General features: G+C 39.5%; 1 protein-coding gene across 1 annotated transcript in view; it reads left to right on the forward strand.

Annotated features, from left to right (window-relative positions):
- LOC122813857 (zinc finger protein 883-like) overlaps nucleotides 1–18,992 on the forward strand; it is a 270,161-nt gene that overhangs the window by 114,749 nt on the left and 136,420 nt on the right. The window lies entirely within an intron of this gene.

Consider the following 18,992-nt stretch of genomic DNA (forward strand, 5'->3'; position numbering starts at 1 on the left):
GCCTTTCCCCCTCTGCCTCTTCTCTGCAAGGTTTTACTAAATGTCAGACAGGAAAAACCAAAAATGATCCTAGTCACTCCGGACTGGCCTTGCCAGCATTGGTACCCAATTCTAAGGAATATGTCTCGACTTCCTCCTTGGTACTTACCTCAAATACCTCATCTACTGTCTCAGCAGAACAATCAAATTCTGCACACCCAGCTCCAAACTCTGAACCTTGCAGCATGGCTGATCATTTAATTATTCAATCATCACCTCTCAGTAAATCTGTGATGAATGTCATTTTGGAAGCCAGAAGGCCTAGTACTAGAAAATCTTATGCTGATAAATGGAAGAGATTCTGTACTTGGAACCAAGCACAAGGAACGGACACAGCAAAGCCCAATATCCCTCAGATTTTACAATATTTAACTGAGATGCTTGACAAGGGCCTATCTTTTTCTTCAATTAAAATCCATACCTCTGCCATCTCGGCTCATTACAACACAGAGCCTCCCCTCTTTTCTCATCCTCTGCTTAACCAGTATCTTAGAGGGGCCAAAAATTTAAGGCCTCCAAAAAGATCACCAACTCCTGCTTGGGACCTCAACTTTGTGCTGGAGAAACTCACCCTGCCTCCTTTTGAACCAGCAGCTACTGCGGATATAAAATTTCTATCTTGGAAAACAGCTTTCCTCTTGGCAGTCACTTCAGCAAGAAGGGTTTCAGAACTACAGGCTCTCATGGCTGTGGAGCCTTTTATTACATTTTACCTGGACAGGGTGTTCCTCCAGACCAATCCTTCTTTTATGCCTAAGGTGGTATCCAGTGTGGCTCTTAACTAGACAATTCACCTGCCAACATTTTACCCAAATCCGCAGAACAAGAGGGAGCAGATTCTGCATTCATTGAATGTACACAGACAACTAAGATTCTACTTAAACAGGACCAAATCTCTAAGAAAGTCTGAGCAACTACTGGTGGCATTTGCTGCAGGATCAGAGGGGAAGGCTATATCAAAGCAGACTATTTCTAAGTGGATAAGCCACTGCATTCGTTTCTGCTACTTGCACCATGGTAAACCTGTGCCCAAGGGGATCAAGTCACATTCCACCAGGGCTGCCTCTACCTCAGCAGCTTTTCTCAGAGGGGTTCCAATCAAAGACATTCTAGAGGCTGCTACTTGGAACTCTGTTCATACCATCACAAAGCATTATCATTTGCCACTCTTCTCCAAATCCAGGACAGACTTTGCCACTGCAGTTCTGCAGGGCCTTCTAGTCGCTCCTAATACTATTTAGTTCCATCCTCCTATCCATAGCTTTGGGGTTCTACCCAAATGTAATGACTGCAACAGTGAAACACGAAGAACATAGTACAGTTGTGTACACTTACCATAAAAGTAGATGTTCGAGTGTGTTCACTGTTACAGTCCGGGTTACCCACCCGCCATCCCCCTTTTTCAATACCTTTTCTTTCCTTCACTATATACTAAAGCCTTTGTGATGTATTTGCTTTTAGATGAAGGTAAAGTTTATGTTGCTAAAAGTTTACATATATTACTGTTTATATATATATATATATATATATATATATTTTTTTTTTTTGCTCCCCATTTGGGGGGCACCTGACATCTGGGGCAAGGAAAACTGAATAAAATGGCGTTGGCTGCTTGTTTTATACGCCTGACGACCTGACATCATGGAAGAGGAGACAGCAACTGACACAGGACCCAAGACTTTGATATTCAGGCCAACTGAGGGCAACCTGCCAGCAGATTACCCAAATAATGACTGCAACAGTGAATACACTCGAACATCTACATTTATGGTAAGTGTACACAGCTGTACTTTTTCTTGATGAGCTGTTGCAAAGAAAAGCAGCCCAAATATGTACAGGCTTTGTTCTTTTTTGGTATTGATAGTGGCTAAGAAAACAGTAGTAAGACTATCAAAAACTAAAATAAGCTATTTGAGGTGATAAAACTGCTGGGAAAGGTCAAAGACACGAAATTGGGAAGTAATGGGGACTAGAAAAGTTTAAAATCAATAACTGTAATAGGTATTTGTGCTGTAGACCTAATGAGGGATAAAAGGACTGATTACAAATAATAATATACAGAATAAAACTGAGAGAATGTCTTATAAAATAGATGTTTTGCTCTTGCACGAGTGGATAATGGAACTGTATTTCAGATAGACATAGTTTATATATATATATATATATATATATATATATATATATATATATGGGTCTACTGCTTTTGGTCTATTTACATTTGGTCGAAAATTATTTCAGGCAGCCCATTTCACTGAAAGCTCATTTGATCGAAAGCACATTTGATCAAAAATGGAATATAGCCCCTGCCCCACTGCAGTGTGACTCTGGAGTCAGAATATAAAGTTAGGGTGTGTGTGTGTGTGTGTGTGTGTGTGTGTGTGTGTGTGTGTGTGTGTGTGTGTGTGTGTGTGTGGCGTAGCCCCTCACATTTTGCAACTAGATTTTACTGACATTATATCTTTCAATGTATTTTTAATGGATATACATGTATATAATAGTGAATAGACTGCAATTATGTAGGGGGCTATGCCCCCCATACCCCTCCTTACTTTATGTTCTCACTCCAGGGTCGCACTGCAGTGGGGCAGGGGCTATATTCCATTTTCGACCAACTGGAATTCGACCAAATGGGTTTTCAGTGAAATGAATTTATGGTGAAGTGAACTACCTGAAATAATTTTCGACCAAATGTAATTCGACCAAATATAGTAGACCTATATATATATATATATATATATATATATATATATATATATATATATATATATATATATATATATATATATATATATATATATATATATATATATATATCTTTGTAAATGGTGATGTATGCTATTTGTTTTGTAAAATTTGGAGGAGTAAGTAACATTTAATGAGCCTAATGGATAAGGGATGATCAGTCATATATAAACAAGTGATTTAGCTGATAGAAAATGCTATTGCTGGATTACATTTTGTAAACACGAGCTGCTGAAATTGTGCACTTTTTAAAAGTGTAACTGTTAGAAAACTGAGTAGCTGTAACAGCAGCACAGTGTTGTTGTTGTTGTGTTTTGGCTTTTCCCGGTACGTCCGCGGTGGTGCAGCGGTAGTGTTGTTGTCTCACAGCAAGAGGTTCTCCCGTTTGATTCTCGGCTGGAGTGTGGGAAGTGCCTTCTGTGTGGAGTCTGCATGTCCTCCCCACGGTTGGGTGGGCATTTGAAAGACATGCGTAAATGGGCGTGCCTTCGTTGAAGGTTGAACGTGAAGGTTGAACGTGCGAGCTGGCACCTCCGCATTCATCAAAATCTACTGCCAATCATTAGCGGACCAGAGTTCCGCTGTGGCGACCCCTAACAGCAGCACAATGTACAGATTGAAAATTCACTGTGCACAAGGATTTCACAGTATGTGTTAAGATGATTGCTATAAAACAATCAACATTGCTCAGAAAAAATATATTGACAGATCATAGATGTGAATCTTGTAGTGTTGAGAAAGCACCAAATGAGAATATGGTTTGAATATGCTCACATTTGAGAAGCGTATTCACAAAAACATCAAACCACAATGTTAGAACAGTGAAGTTTCAGCTGTGTGATGCAGAGTGTTAAAGCCCTGACTGCAGCTAAAATTGTTTAACATCTCAGGTGCTGAAAGAACAAAGAAAGTGGGATGGAGCAGGCTTTGCCAGCTCACTTACCCTTGTACGAGGGATTTGGTGTATTTCAGCTTGTGTGATTTGTCAGTAGAGAGCTGAAGCATGACCATGCATTGCCCAAAACAATCCAAAATAATGGAAATGAGACCGACCAACACAGCTAAAATAATAAAACTTTAATGTAAGGAAAGTGCTTTCACGGCCAATGGCACTTCATCAGACCAAGATACACAATACAATTAAAACAAGGTATTTATAACGGACAGTTAGTCAGTAAAAAAGGTCACATGATTTAAGTGCCGGTTTTAAAGATACCACATCATTCAAACCTGAGCACTTATTAGCCTGCATCATTATAATCCACATCATCTCTGCATATTCAGCTCTATTCACAAAATCACCTCCCCTCACATAAAAGATGTTACAACACAATAAAGTTAAAAGCATGCGTTTTACCACATGAAACAATGTGCTTCACAAGGGCATTAGTCGTTCTACCTTTGTGTATATCACAGAGATGTTCAAGAATACGTTCCTTCAAAGACCTGTTAGTCTTTCCTATATAAAACATGAACAAATGGTGCAGAATGCTAAATACAGTAGGTAAGTGTTTCTGCAGTTAGAATACAGCTTAGGTGCATAATGAATACCAGTATCAGGATAGATAAAATGATTTAGAGGTGAAATGTACTTACAAGCACTGCAAGCATAACAAGGATATGTCCCAGTATGTTCTGACAATTTTACTGTGTTTCTCTTTCGGTGGTAACAAATTTGCCATTTAAGTGATCTGTTGTTGTTAAAACAGAACTTTGGTTGATCGCCAACCAAACCTTTTCATTGGCTACAGACTCGTCTTCATCCACGGTACCACTGTTGTTTAGTTTTTTGGCCAAACCAACCCATCTAATAGGAAAGGAGGGATCATGACCCCTCCCCCAAGCTTGTGATTGTAGTCCTTGGGGAGAAGTTTGGATACCCCTATAGAAGATCTTTTGATGGCACTGTGGACACACATTTAGAAGATCTTAAAGAGACGATCCCCGAGTCTAAAATTCTGACTGAAAGGAGCTTCCCTGATACCTGACAATTGTCACCACCCACTTATCACATCACTGGTTTTAATTTACTTTATGCGGCCCTGTTTTCATTTCCCCTGGTTAACACAATTAACAATATTCAGTTCCTGTCAAAGTTTTCAGTCCCTGATCAGTGGGAAACAATAAGGTTGTTACATTTTTTGTGGTTTGTGGTGGGGATGGTTGTCTTTTTACTTTTAATGATTTTGTCAAAAAGCTTATCTTATTTATCCAGCTCTTTATTTCTATTATTTGTTCTGCATAGCATAACTGCAAGCAAGCAGTACGGTCAAAACAGTACAGTTTAGTGAATTCATACAAAATCATACCAGCCTCGTGATGTATTCCCCTTACTCCATAGTAAAGCAATCTCAGAATTATTATGTATAACTGTCACAGGGTTGCCATACTGTAAGCTCCTATTGTGACAGTAAGTTTGGACTTCATTGTTTAAAATGAATCTGTTGCTTGCATCACAAGTATGTGTTTTTGACAGCAGGTCAGAAAACCATTACAATTGGCTAGTATTCAGAAATCAAAAAACAAAACATGAAAAAGAGGATGGCTTCTACTACTGTTCGAAACTTGCTTCGTTCTTATGGTTTCTACGGAGTAAGTGACAGTCATGCATAACATCATAGCACTTAGTAGTCAAAAATCTGCACAAAATAAAATATGAAATGAAATGAACAGAAAACTCGTTTACTTACGTTTTAGCTTTGCATTGTTCATATGCTTTCCTGCAGGGGGAATAGCAAGTGAGGCATATGGGTTCCTATTAGTTCAGTGAAAAATTAGTTCATTTTCAGTGCACTTACATCGAACATGCAGTTCGTCGAACTGTTCATACTGACATCGCAGTTCAGTGAGGATCGGGAAATTTGCACCCTTTCCTCACTGTAGTGTGATCTCAGTGTTGGTATATATAATTAGTGGGGAGTGTGGGGGCACAGCCCCCCACATGAGCAGAATTCAATGAACATTATTTCTGATGAAATGCAGTTTGTTGAAGTGTCACTTCAATGAAGTGATATGGACCTGTGGCATACCTCTCAACTGCCAGATTGTGGCCTCATATTTTTGGTCTCTTCCTCATAAAATTTGTAATTTTCTGGATTTTTGTGGCAAATCTGTGAGGATTGAATTCACTAAATAATGACAGACATTTCAGTTTCAGACTTCATATCCTTTAGAAAATGCATGGTAACACAAAATGTTTTATTCTAGCAACTTTCTAGATTTATAAGAGCAATGTTTAAAAATTGTCCTTATTTTAGGGGCATTGTCCGCCTCATTATTTTTGGCTTTCTACAGATTTTATGTGCTAAGAGGTTGAGAGCTATGAAGTGGGGTCATGAAATTCCTGAAAGACTACTTCTTTCTTTGAGGATAAAAAGCACAAGTGAAACTAATAATGACACAGTGAGAGCTGTTGTGAGTACATCTGCAGTTTGAGATGGAATTTGACTAAGACTATTGAAACTTCCTATAAGCACCCCTCCCCTAACCCCTGCAGCCAAAGCTGGAACATGCTCAGAAAGCCAGACTGAAAATGTAAACAAAGACAGAATCAAAACAAAAAATCTCTGGGACTGTCCCTTTAAGCTGTTTCTACAGTGATGCAGGTGTTCATGTCACCACCAGGCAGGGATTACAGCCATACAATACAAATTTCCCTCGTGACTGTCCGTATGATGGCTGTGCCTGACTGGGAAATGATTTGCTTCAGTTGTTGTTGTCAGTGAATGCATGGGAACTTGACTTCTAGCTGTAGGAGGGAATGAATGGAAGCCAAGTGAGTGGCTTGATGGAAGGCAGGCTTGGAAGATAAAAGCATAAAGAGAAAAAAATGCTGAGCAGTAAGCCAGTGATGATGGCCTGTCTCGAGAGACAATAAAGTTTGCATCAAGAAATCAGTCGATGGTTGAAATGCAGTGCCTGCTGTGACTGTAAAGTCTGATTTTTGACTGGCAGACTGCTACAGTTTGTGCAGGTGTAGTCGATACCTGGCTGTGTAGGTACCAAAGCTGTCCTCTGCCATCTGCACTCTCGCTTCTCCTCCCACAGCTTCTTTCTCTTCTTCTCGCTTGAATGACTACCTGCCTTGATGGCCAGTCTCCAAGTGATGTGGTTCGAGGCTATGGCTTCCCAGCCTGTTGGACTGATGTTGTCTGCCTTCGTGTCACTCTTGCAGACATCTTTGAATTACAGAACGGGCCTTCCTATGGGTATGAACCCAAGTGGCAAGCTCGCCATGCAGAAGGTCTTTGGGGATTCAACCGTCCTGCATACAGCTGACCAGGCCAGGACAAGCGCCGTTTGGGGAGGCAAACATGCTTGATATCCCTGCCTGCTCTAGGATGTTCTTGTTTGGGATGCGGTCCTGCCAGATGATGCCCTGGATCCTTCTGAGGCGGTGTAGATGAAATGCCTTGAGCCTGCATTCTTGTAAGGAGTACAGGGTCCATGTTTCACTACCATAGAGCAGCGTGCTAAGCACACATGCTTGGTACACCTCCATCTTGGTGTTGATGGTCAGTTTGGAGTTGTGCCAGACCCTCACTGTTAGGTGTGCCATTGCTGTTGCTGCCTTACCAATTCGGGTATTCAGCTTGATGTCCAGGGAGAGGTTGCTGGTAATGGTGGAACCCAGGTAAGTGAAGTCCATCACCACCCTGAGAGAGTTATCGCTGATGAAGATGTGGGGGATGCTGATGACATCCTGCCCCATGATGTTGGTCTTCTTGGGGCTGATTGTGAGGCCAAACTCTCTGCAAGCACCAGCAAAGGAACTTATGAGTTGTTGTAGTGCTTCCTCAGTGTGAGCAGTTAGAACAGCGTCATCTGTAAACGGCATCTCTCTGATCAGTACTGGCTGCACTTTGGTCTTCACTTGAAGGTGTGTGAGGTTGAAGAGATTGCCAACACTTATAGTTTGGAGTCTTCAGACTCGTTAAAGGCATGGGACATTAACAGACAGAAAATGATACAGAAGAGTGTTGGAGCAAGTACACACCCTCGTGTCACTCCACTCCTGATTGGAAATGGGCCCAAGGAGGAGCCATCATATTGTACAATACTTTGCATGCCCTCCTGGAAGGATGTAATCATCTTCAGGAATTTGGGGGGGACATCCAGTCCTCTATAGCAGGGTGAAGAGGCCTTTCCTGCTAACCAAGTGAAATGCCTTAGTTGAATCAGTGAAGGCGATGTACAATGGTTTCCTTTGCTCGTGGCACTTTTCTTGCAGCTGCCTTAGTGAGAAGATCGTGTCAATCGTAGACCTTCCCGCTCTGAATCCACCCTACACCTCAGGGTAAACATGTTCTGTGAGTGATTGCAGCCTGTTCAGCACCACATGGGCGAAGGCCTTCCCAACAATGCTGAATAGGGATATTCCACAGTAATTGTTGTAGTCAGTTCAGTCTCCTTTGTTCTTCTACCATGTGATGATGTTGGCATCATGCATATCCTGGAGCACTGTTCCTTCCTGCCAGCACTACAGCTGGAGCTTGTGCAGGTGATTGAGGAGAACACATTTTTTGCAGACCTTGATGACCTCTGGGGGAATGCCATCCTTTCCTGGAGCTTTACCGCAGTCAAGGGAGTTGATGGCTTTGCTGAGCTCTTCTACAGAGGGTGGATCATCAAGCTCTTCCATGACTGGGAGGGGAGTTGTGTTTTTGACTGCTGCTTCGGTGACAGTGGTCTCCTTAGAGTAGAGCTCTTGGTAATGCTCAGTCAGTACGTTAGTGCAGAGTCAGTCAGATGCCTTTTCTTATGCCAGGATGCATGAGTTTGGTACAGACTTCATGTTCCAAATAATAAGAATGCTGCGGTGCGTCTTTTTCAATCAATAAAAAATGTTTCTTTGATTAATATTTCATTGCAGATACCGAATCATAAGGCTCAGAATGCTAAAGTTCTATTACAAGATATATATATTTTTTTTAAATTTTGTTTGCTTTCTTCGGACCTCATAACACCAGCCTGGTCACTAGGGCATCACGTCCATAGGAGGACTACAAGCCACCCACCCCAGACTGTGGTATTTTCAGGGGCAGGTTGTGGATCCTAAGGTGACCTGAGGGCTTGGCTGTCTCTGCTTCTATCCAGGAGTCTCACTTTATATGCCCTACCCACTTTTCCCTTTCCCTAACCCCCCATGCTTGTCAACTATGTTAAAGGACAAGCCATCCCTTCTTGCCACCTTATCAGTTGCCCAAGCTGCTCATTGGAGCTGAGTCAGCAGGACTTTATCCCTTTCCACAACCAGAGTGACTGTCCATTACCAGATGTTAATGAAATTTGCAGAAATTCTCCAAGTTGATGGAAGGTTGGGCTGTCTGCAAATTGAATGCAATATTAAGATTTTGCTTGAGGCAAGACCTATAATATATGCCCCAAGAAAAGTTGTTATTGCAGTTACAGATAAACATAAACAACAGTTAAAGTAAATGGAAACTGTGGGAGTTGGTGAAGCAAACTGAACAAATGGGTAAATAGCACACCAGTAGTTCTAAAACGAGACAAGGTAAGAATATGTGTGTATTGTCAAGACTTGGGTCTAGAACAAAGGAACACTGTCTGCTTCAGACAGCAGAAGCAGTAGTAATAACAATGGATAATGATCTATTTTTTTCTTTTTATTTAATGTTAATCAAACATTCTAGCAAGTTAAGCTAGATGAAAGCAGCTACATGCTTTATACAGTCAGTGTAAGTCTTGGCCGATACAAGTTTCTGGTGAAGTAATTTGGAATCTCATTTCCTCCAGAAGTATCTTGGACATCCATAGCTGTTATAAGATGAAGGATTAAGTTGTATGGTCAGCATCACTGGTGACATCTCACTCACGGTTGCCACCAAGCAAGAATGTCGTCAGCACTGAATAAAACATCTGCATAGACTGAGACACAAAGCCTTAAATCTTGTAAACCATAGCATGCCATCAGAAGTGCTTAAACTGATATGTGTGGAAAGGAAAATGGTCATAAACATGCACAAGCCTCAAGATAAGTCAACTCTTGGTGGGGAAGTTGTACATGCTTAGAAGCACACCTGCTCTTAGAAGCACACATGCACCTGTTTGAATAGTTTACAAGACTGCCATAGGGGTCGATGGGGTTAAGACACACTCCCCTCAATCTCCTTAATTTGTAATTGTGAGTCTTACAACTGTGAAAACAAATTTGTAATCCAAAAGTAAAAAGAAAAAACAGCAACACTTGTAACTCATTGTACAGTGAGTTTGCAGTTTTATGAGGGGGGTGGGTCTTTGCATCTGCACTTCTGATGTGGGCAGTTGTGCCCCCACCCCTGTTATGTATGTATGTGAGCACTATATCTTTGACAAAGAAAGGCATTCAGAGGTTGTGACAGCTTCTTACTTAGATGTCTTTTCAGTATCACAGTTACAGTTCTCATGCCTTCGGCAGGAAACGTCATAAGTATTAAGCTATTACATCCTTTGTTTGGCACTGTTATTGCAGCATTCTTTCCTCTTGCTGTATGACAGTTTACAGCAGTATATCTTACTTTCTGGCAATGACCCTGCTTTTAAAGCAGTACTGTTTGAATTGTACATGTTTTTGTGTATATTTCAATTTCTTCAGGTTGGGTCATTGAAAGAATAAAGTTCATGTCTTTTCAAAACTCAATTTGTTCAGCTTTTTCATGGGTGGGAGAAGATGATTTCAGGGTATAGAATCTCACGTGTGATATGAAAGTAAGTCCTGTAAAAACTGGAAAATGAGACTATAATTTGGACTCTGGTTACCGATCTAAAAAAAAAAAATGAAAACAAGCCTTAAAGTTGTGCTGGAAGAGCAAGGCATGTAACTTGGTGGATCCAGCAGAGGAAATGAACACAGAATGTATGTCCACTTTAATAAGTAGACTTGATTCTATGTTACTGAGGCAGGAAAAAGAACAAATTTATGTAGCAAACTCATTTTCATTTGATCATAGAAACAAATTTCATGTGAGATGATGTAACTGATTTTAAGCAAAGCTGTAGTTGGATGCATATATAATGTGGCACTTGTATATGCAGTGCTTACTTTTAAGCTTGTAGATACTGCATTGTGCATACTTTAAATGTAAAAGGTAGGCAGTATTAGCAGCATGCATAGAACTTACTTTAGTCTCCTTGAAGTTACCCTAAAGTGTATTTTTGGAGAAAAGGCATCAGGTACTTCAATAAGCATTAGAATAATTCAGGACACCGCACATTTTAAAATAATCAGATGTGTTCTGTACTAGAGCACCTCACACTGAGGTAATGACCGTTTAGGTAGAACTGAACAAGTTGAAAATTAAGAGATCTTTGCAGTAGAATCTTTTTGAATCCACTTTGAATGATAACATGCACTGCACACACACACACACACACACACACACACACACACACACACACACACACACACACACACACAAAATGTGTGGAGAGAACTAGTTAGACAACTCTATCACTAGTAGGATTTTGATGTCTTCAGATATCATAGTAGTATATTCTAACGAGACATAAAATACCAGCAAAGCTAGGACATGTCAAGTGTGACATGAAACAGAAGTAGTTCTAGTTGAGGAACGTTTGTTGCTGAGCAGACATTCTTACAAGGGACAGGTACAGTCATGGACATGAAAAAAAAACAGTGATGTTTAAGAAGCCAGTGATTGTGGAATTCACTATCTCAGCACATTAATGTCTCAACATCGTAGATAAAGATCTTAAGGAGGGCTGCTGTGAAAATGAGGTCCTCATGGTTTAAAAGAACATCGCCAAGAAGGAGAAATAAAAGTTTTAAATAAACTGAATCTGCAATTTGGACATGATTCTATGTATAGACTACAAACACCTCCTTTATAGTTCTAGAAACAAGGACCATGAATGTATTTCTTTTTTTGAAACAGATTAAGAATTGTAAGGTTTGCCTGTGGAATAGCAGACCTAAACCTTTGCTTTTTTTTTTTAATTTCTCCAAATATTTTGGGTTTCTCATACCACAACAGGAATGGACCCCATTCCTAAGTCAAAGTATGATTAAAGTTCATGAAATTAGTATTGTTTCAATATTTGATGTCAGCCAGAAGTGCTACAATGTGCCCAGTAATGACTCCTGCGATACGTATGGGGTTGCATGGATTGGTAACATACCTAGATACAATTGTAGATTCTTTTTTATAAGACCCATTGCTCCTACTATGACTGGAACTGTCTGGGTATCTTTATTCCACATTACCCTCATTTCTGCCTGCAAATCTTGGTACTTTATGACTGTGTCTCTCTGTACGTAAGACGCTTTAGTCACTGGGTGTAGCGATTTCAGTGATCCAGTGCTACTTTTGTTTTCTTTTTCTGGACTACTATGTCTGATTTTCTTGAATCTAAAGTGTTGGTAGTGGATGATCCCCTGCGATATAAACTTCATCATTTTCTATGATGCTTTGTGGCTCATGTTTCCAGTGCTTTTCAGCTACTTTAGTATTATAATTTTTGAGCAATCCCCAATGCAACAGTCTTGCCACATTATTATGCGTTTCACTATACAGTCCTTCTGCCATCAGTATATCACAACCAGCAACAAGATGTGCTACTGTTTCCAATTCTGTTTTACAAAACCTTCATTCGTCTGTTTTTCCCACATGTTCAATGGACTTTGTAAACCAACATGTACACAGTCCACTGTCTTGATCTGCCAATGTTAATCTTTCATCTTTTTGTTTAAATTCACCTCTCCATAACCATTCCTGCATCCAATCCTGATCAACATGAGGTTTTTCCAAGAGTTTTCTGTACTTGCAACTATATTTATGCATTTTCCACATTTCTTGCCTTCTCATCTGATCTTTCACCTTATATTCTTTCTTTTGTTTTTTGGTACATTCAGTTACCACATAAATTTCATCTGCTTCTGGTTTGATTTCCATTCCCGCTTGATGCCAATATGCTTCTGCTAAACTAAGCAGGGAAGTCAAGTCATCTTAGACTTATTCTCCTCATGTTTCAAAACTTTCACTACATTTGGTCTTGTGAGGTCAGCAGATATGTATGCAGTCCCACTATCGCATACATGTAGTAAATTTCGAGGAGTCCCATGCTTCCTTTAGAATGGGGAATATATATGTAAGCACTGATTTTTATAAATCACTTGATGAGCATGAAGTATCCTTCTTATTTTCCTGTCCAAAGAATCAACACCTTTTGGGGTCAGTCAATCACTCCAAAACTATATGTTAGGACAGGAAGAGCAAATTGGTTTATAGTTTGGACTTTGTTCCTAGTTGTCAAAGCTGTTTTTAATGTTAATTTAAGCCTTCAAAACATTCTTTACTGAGTTTTATTGACATTTGTTCATGTTTTATTGTTGATCTTTCAATTCCCAAATATTTATGCACTCAGTCTTGTTCAAGTTCTTTTGTATCACATTCTTGTCCCAAACTGATGTTTTCTTGGTGCTGCAGCTTTCCTACTTTAAAGGTTGCTTTTGCAAACTTATCAAGACCAAATGACATTCTTATATCATCTGAAAAATTTTGACCACTTGCAGTTTTGCTTTCAGTTCATCATCTGATGAACTATACAGTTTTAAATCATCTATACACTTTGATGTTTTCTGGGAGCCAAATTATAACCATTACCTTATCTGTTAAGTAGACAGCTTAATGGGTTAAAGGCAAGACAAAAGAACAACCATGACAGAGGGTCACCCTGGAATATCCCCCTTTGAATTTGTATTCCTGGAATAATAATTTGTCCTTTATTATGGCTTAATTGCACAGTGCTTTGCCACTGTTTCATAGTTGCTGTAATGTAATCAATCAGTGTAGTGTGTATCTTACACATTTTTAAGCACTCTTTTATCTATGAATGTGGGATACTGTCAATTTTTTTTTGTAGTCTATCCATGCCATACTCAGATTCTTCCCCTTTTTGAGTTCTGCATTATGACTTTATTTAACAACAAATGACCCTTTGTTCCATATGACTTTCTTTTATTACCTTTTTCTGAGAGACTTAAAATACCAGCAAAAGTAGGACAAACAAAGTGTGATAAGAAAAGTAGTTCTAGTTGAGACACTTTTGTTGCTGAGCAGATATTCTTACAAGGGACAGGTACAGTCATGGACATGAAAAAAAGAACAGTGATGTTTAAGCAGCCAGTGATTTGTGGAATTCACTATCTCAGCACGTTAATGTCTTTTCTGTGTTGAAACAGATTGTTGAGAATTGTGAGGTTTGCCTGCAGAATAGCAGACCTAAACCTTTGCTCTTTGTGGGCATGCTTCTAGCCTTTCATTACTGAGAGACTTGAATGAACTTGAATTTGGTACTTGGCTCTTGGCACTCAGTACATGATACCGTCATGTCATCTTTTTACAAGTTTCAATGGTGGAAAGATCATGAATAAAAAGAGGCTGTCAGAAATTGTAAAGACATTTGTTCATTGGTAGATATGCAAGCATTGTCCACTTCAGATGTTATAAAGTGACAGTGTTGAAGAATTCAGTAACGTATTAGAGATATGGAAGAGAGCTAATGAAGTTATGGGTCATGTCGGTATGTAGTCCTTGGAAGCAAATGGACTCCTAGAATGACAAAATTACACACTAGGAAAAATAAGTTAAAAGTGAAAGCTAATAGTGATTATAACTGGTATGTAGCATTAGACTGCAGTGTGACAGCAAAAAAACTATGCAGAATGATTATGGACACCTTCCATATCATTTGTATATGTTCAATACCCATATCGCCATACAGTTCTGTTTTATAAAGTTGCCTGCTCTAGAAGAGACCATAAGTAACAGCAGTGGGAGAATATATTTTAGCATTATAAGAAGTACGAGGAAGCTGAGGCTGAAAGTTTGTATCAAATTTAGAGAACTCTGTAGAAACAACTTTATACTAATATTGAAAGGTTTAAAATGGCAGACAATGCACTTTACGGAAGAGCTGATGCATTGAATGGAAAGGACCCTCCGGCAGTACTGGCTAAGATGGAGAAGTGGTATTCATCAGATATAGTGGTAATTGTATGTGGGTACATAATTCCAGGCTTCTAAAGTCAAGACAGAAGTAAGAATCAGAAGACCATTATGTCAATAAAAATGAGAGGTATGAAGTAGGAAACTCACCAGAAATTATATAAAACATCTAAGAAAATGGAAAATAATATGAGACAGATAATTCTGAAGCAAGTAAGGAAAATTTGGTGCTGATTGTAAGAACCGGCTGTAGGTATCACAAAAAGGTAGTAGTCTCAGTCTCAAAAAGATCAATCCATTAGATTTGTGGACAGAGAAAGAGGGTTACAACTTACAAGCTGAACTCTTAGGGTTGGCTGGTAAAGCTACAAGCAGACACAAGAAATCGGGTCTATATTATATTGTCGAAAGACGAATTAACTGAACATATCTTTATCGACACATAAATATCAACCCCTGAAATTGCTGAATGGCCACTTCCGCAATTTTTTTCCCAGGGGAAAAAATTGCTTGGCTGAAGGCACACAAACCAAACTTTCAAACCCTACATAGCAGGGGGGCTTTGCCCCCCACACACCCCAAGCTAAATATAACAACTCCAAGATCGCACTACAGTGAGTAAAAGGGCAAATCCCCAATGACGGCCAAGCGATTTTTTTTCTCCTGGGGAAAAAAATTAACTGAAGTGGCAGTTCAGCAATTTCAGAGGTCGATATTTATGTGTCAGACGTGTTTGGTTAATTCATCTTTCGACAACATAATATAGAAGCAAGAAAAGGTATAATTTGAAACACTTACATATGATATTTCTGGCACAGAGGGGGTCTGTTGACCCACCATATGTAGAAAATATTCGCAGTGGACAAGGAACTTGTAGATGCAGCTCTCTAAGTTGTATATAGTACATGGTGAACGCTTGACTAAGTACATATTATTTGAATCAGTAACACAGGACAGAACACAAACTGGGGAGAGAATGTTATTTTGAAGAAGTGTTAGCCAAAAAATGTATCTCTGGTGTTTACTTTCAAAGAAACTACAAAAGAAATACTACCCAAAGCATGTCTTGTAGCTGAAGGGTTTAAAGACTTTGATAAAAAAAGAAGTCCAAAAGATTGACTGGTGTGCATCAGAATCCGTTTTTTTACTCCTTTCTTTGACCATAGTTTGTGAAAAGTTCATTCTAAGGATGTTACATCTGCCTTTTTGCAAATTGTTGAAACTCTCACATGACATTTGTCTGTCCTCTTCTGAGGTAAGATATGTGGGTTTAGAGTGAAAATACAAGGAGTGTGTTTATGGTCTGTTAAATGCCAGGCAGCAGAATCCTGCTATGTTCTACTGACTTGATAGGAATAACAATGTCACTTTCTGACTTGGTGGAAGTGGGTCAAAGAGAGTTGCTACTGTGGTTACTCATTACACAAAAGGCTTACCTTTAGATTGACAGTGTAGAAGATGACCATTTTTGTTATGTGGGATATGGCTTGGCTACTGTTGGTAAAGTACGTTTTTTACAACAAAAGAGTTGCTTAAAAGTTTTCATTCTGTTATCTGGAAACCATGAATGGCAGTATATTGAGGTGTTCCCCTTTCCTTAGCTAAGATGGACTGTCCTAGGCTGATAGGATAGATGATTTGACAGAGATGACCAGGTGTCATCTTTGATGCTTCTTCCTTGACGTGCAGCTTGAAACGTGCCATAATTCAGGCTATTCAAACAGTTTGGAAAATCTATTTGGTAAAAGTAAATCTAAAATTTCAACACCTGGGAATGGATGAACCCTGAGAACTAACTAGTTGTCTTCTGTGATGCTTCACATGGAAACCTACCAGTTGGTGGCACTTAAGGGGGATATTTGATAATTATGATGGGAGAAAAAAGAAAATTCTTGCCCCTTTGCTAGCAGTCCAGAAGAGTGCCAAACAAAACCCTTTTAGGAGAAACCCTTGCCATGTCAGATCATCTCAACAATGCATTGTTTCTACTCTGTAGTCTGAACTTACACGTGGTGACCAAATGAATGACACCATTCAGATAATTGCTGTCTCAGATAATTATTATTTTGTTAAGGCAATTAACTGTATATGCTTTATCACAGAAAAAAAGGGTTTGCTTAGAAGTCAGTGGAATAAAATAACTGCTTTAAACAAAGAGAATTCACACTACCCTGATGGCCACTAAAAAAAAGCAGCTGACAGACTCCCTTACTAAAAAGGAGGCTTCCAGCTTTGCCATATTCTTTTATCAAGTATCTTTAGAAGACCATAGTAACTACTGAATTTTTGTTAATTATTTTCCCTTTACAGAGAGCGAGAGAGAGAGATTTTCTGCAGTTACTTCTTTTGAGACATTCACTGCCGTACTCCTTTTGTGGCAGCTTCTTTTCCTCATGCATTGTGACAGTTTGCAGGGGTAGTTGGCTTTCTGGCAATCTGTCTGTGCTTTACAGCATACTTGACTGTGAACAGTGGATGCATAGGTATCTCAGTCTGAGTAGCTGCTCAAAAGAATAAGTTCCATGTCTTAAAAATTCAGTGTTTCTCATCCTTTTCAGCAAGTCACACCTATTACACTGCTCTGCAATTGTAGCAGCATGTTACAGGCCACCCTCTCAAACTCAGGAACCTCACATGGCCTTCCTGAAAACATTGGAGGATAAATGTATAGCTTTTCCCCCTGCAAAACCATGCTGCAGGGGCCCCCTTAATCTTTGTCTGTGTGGTGGGGGCCCACAAGCTGCTGCTGATTGGGGAAAAATGAGGAATGAAAAAAAATTCAATTCCTAATTATATCTTCTTTAACAACAACAGGACTGTGTTAGGACTGTTAGGATGATGATGAAGATGATAATGAACATGAACAATATAAGCACTAGAGAGGTTCAGAGTGACTTACTCCCAGTGCAAACTTTGGATTTTAAGAAGCTTCCGCTCTTCCGATCATAGGGATAGTTCTCTTTTCAGGTAGTTTATTTTAATACCCAGAGCACCTGATTCTATAACTAACTCAATTTCTTTAAGATTTGAATTCAATACCCAAAAAAAATAATAGAAAATGCTCAGAATCATAAATATGTTTAAATATTTCTCTAATTCACTTATAAAGTTACTAGAATAACATATTTTGCATCAAAAGTATGAACAAAAATCAGGGAAGGTCACAAGACAAGTATACACAATGGAGTAAATCTTACCCTCACTGCTTCTCTGCTTACTGCTTCTGTTGTTTGATGACTGCTAAACAAGTGACTAATCTGGTGTGGATGTTGCAAGTTGCATTGCTGTTTGCTGATTTTAGTACTACTAGTGCATAACTACTGCTGTAGCTTTTGTGTGTGTGTGTGTGTGTGTGTGTGTGTGTGTGTGTGTGGTGTGTGTGTGTAAACATCAATGATTTTTTTTTCTGTATGCACCCACTAACCAGGACAGTCATTATTCATTATTGTATCAGTAAAAAAAAAATTAACTAGTATAATATTATATTATTTGTAGAAAGACAGACATAATATACAGAACATAGACACTTAGATGAATTGGAGCCTGGTTAACCCCCCCCACTCACCAGACTGTCTAAATGGATAATGTGTATACCATAACACCATCATACTCCCTAATATCAACTGGGAAAACTACTAGACTGGGAAACTCTAGCCCACCCAAAGGTTCTAGTTGTTAGGTTCCTCATGCCAAAAACAAACCAACAGTCACCATCCCCACAGAGAAAGAAAAATACTGATTGATCCATGCATCACGAACATGGGATCACAATGTTCAACACTAGAAGTACCCCCTCACTGGTGAGATCAGATCATAAACTAATCTTGCTGGAGGTCCTCATCCCAAGGCCCCTGAGCTCAAAACAAACATTACTCAAACGCTACATCAAATGCTCTTCTACCAGCACCTACAGGACTGACTGGATCAGGCAGGCACAAAACAAACAAATCTAAGACTCTTTGTACAAAGGCAAGCGTCAGTCTAGTGGACCCATAGCCATAAACAAGCTCTACAACAAAGAGGAAGCTACTACAAGATAGAGCAAAAATCCTGGAAAGGTAAGACACCTTTGATCATTATATGCTGGAGGGAGAGACTCGCAGGACACCCAGAGAAATGATGAAAATCGGTACGGTCCCTGCACAGCACCACTGGCCTTGTTGTTCAGTTCAAAATTGACCAATGGATGGGGATGGGCAATATACCCCAGGGATTACTCAGTGTCACTTGACAGCGGCAGACAGC

This window comes from Protopterus annectens, chromosome 10.part0 (assembly GCF_019279795.1).
Source record: "Protopterus annectens isolate FY-2018-M chromosome 10.part0, PAN1.0, whole genome shotgun sequence".
NCBI classification, from domain to species: domain Eukaryota; kingdom Metazoa; phylum Chordata; order Ceratodontiformes; family Protopteridae; genus Protopterus; species Protopterus annectens.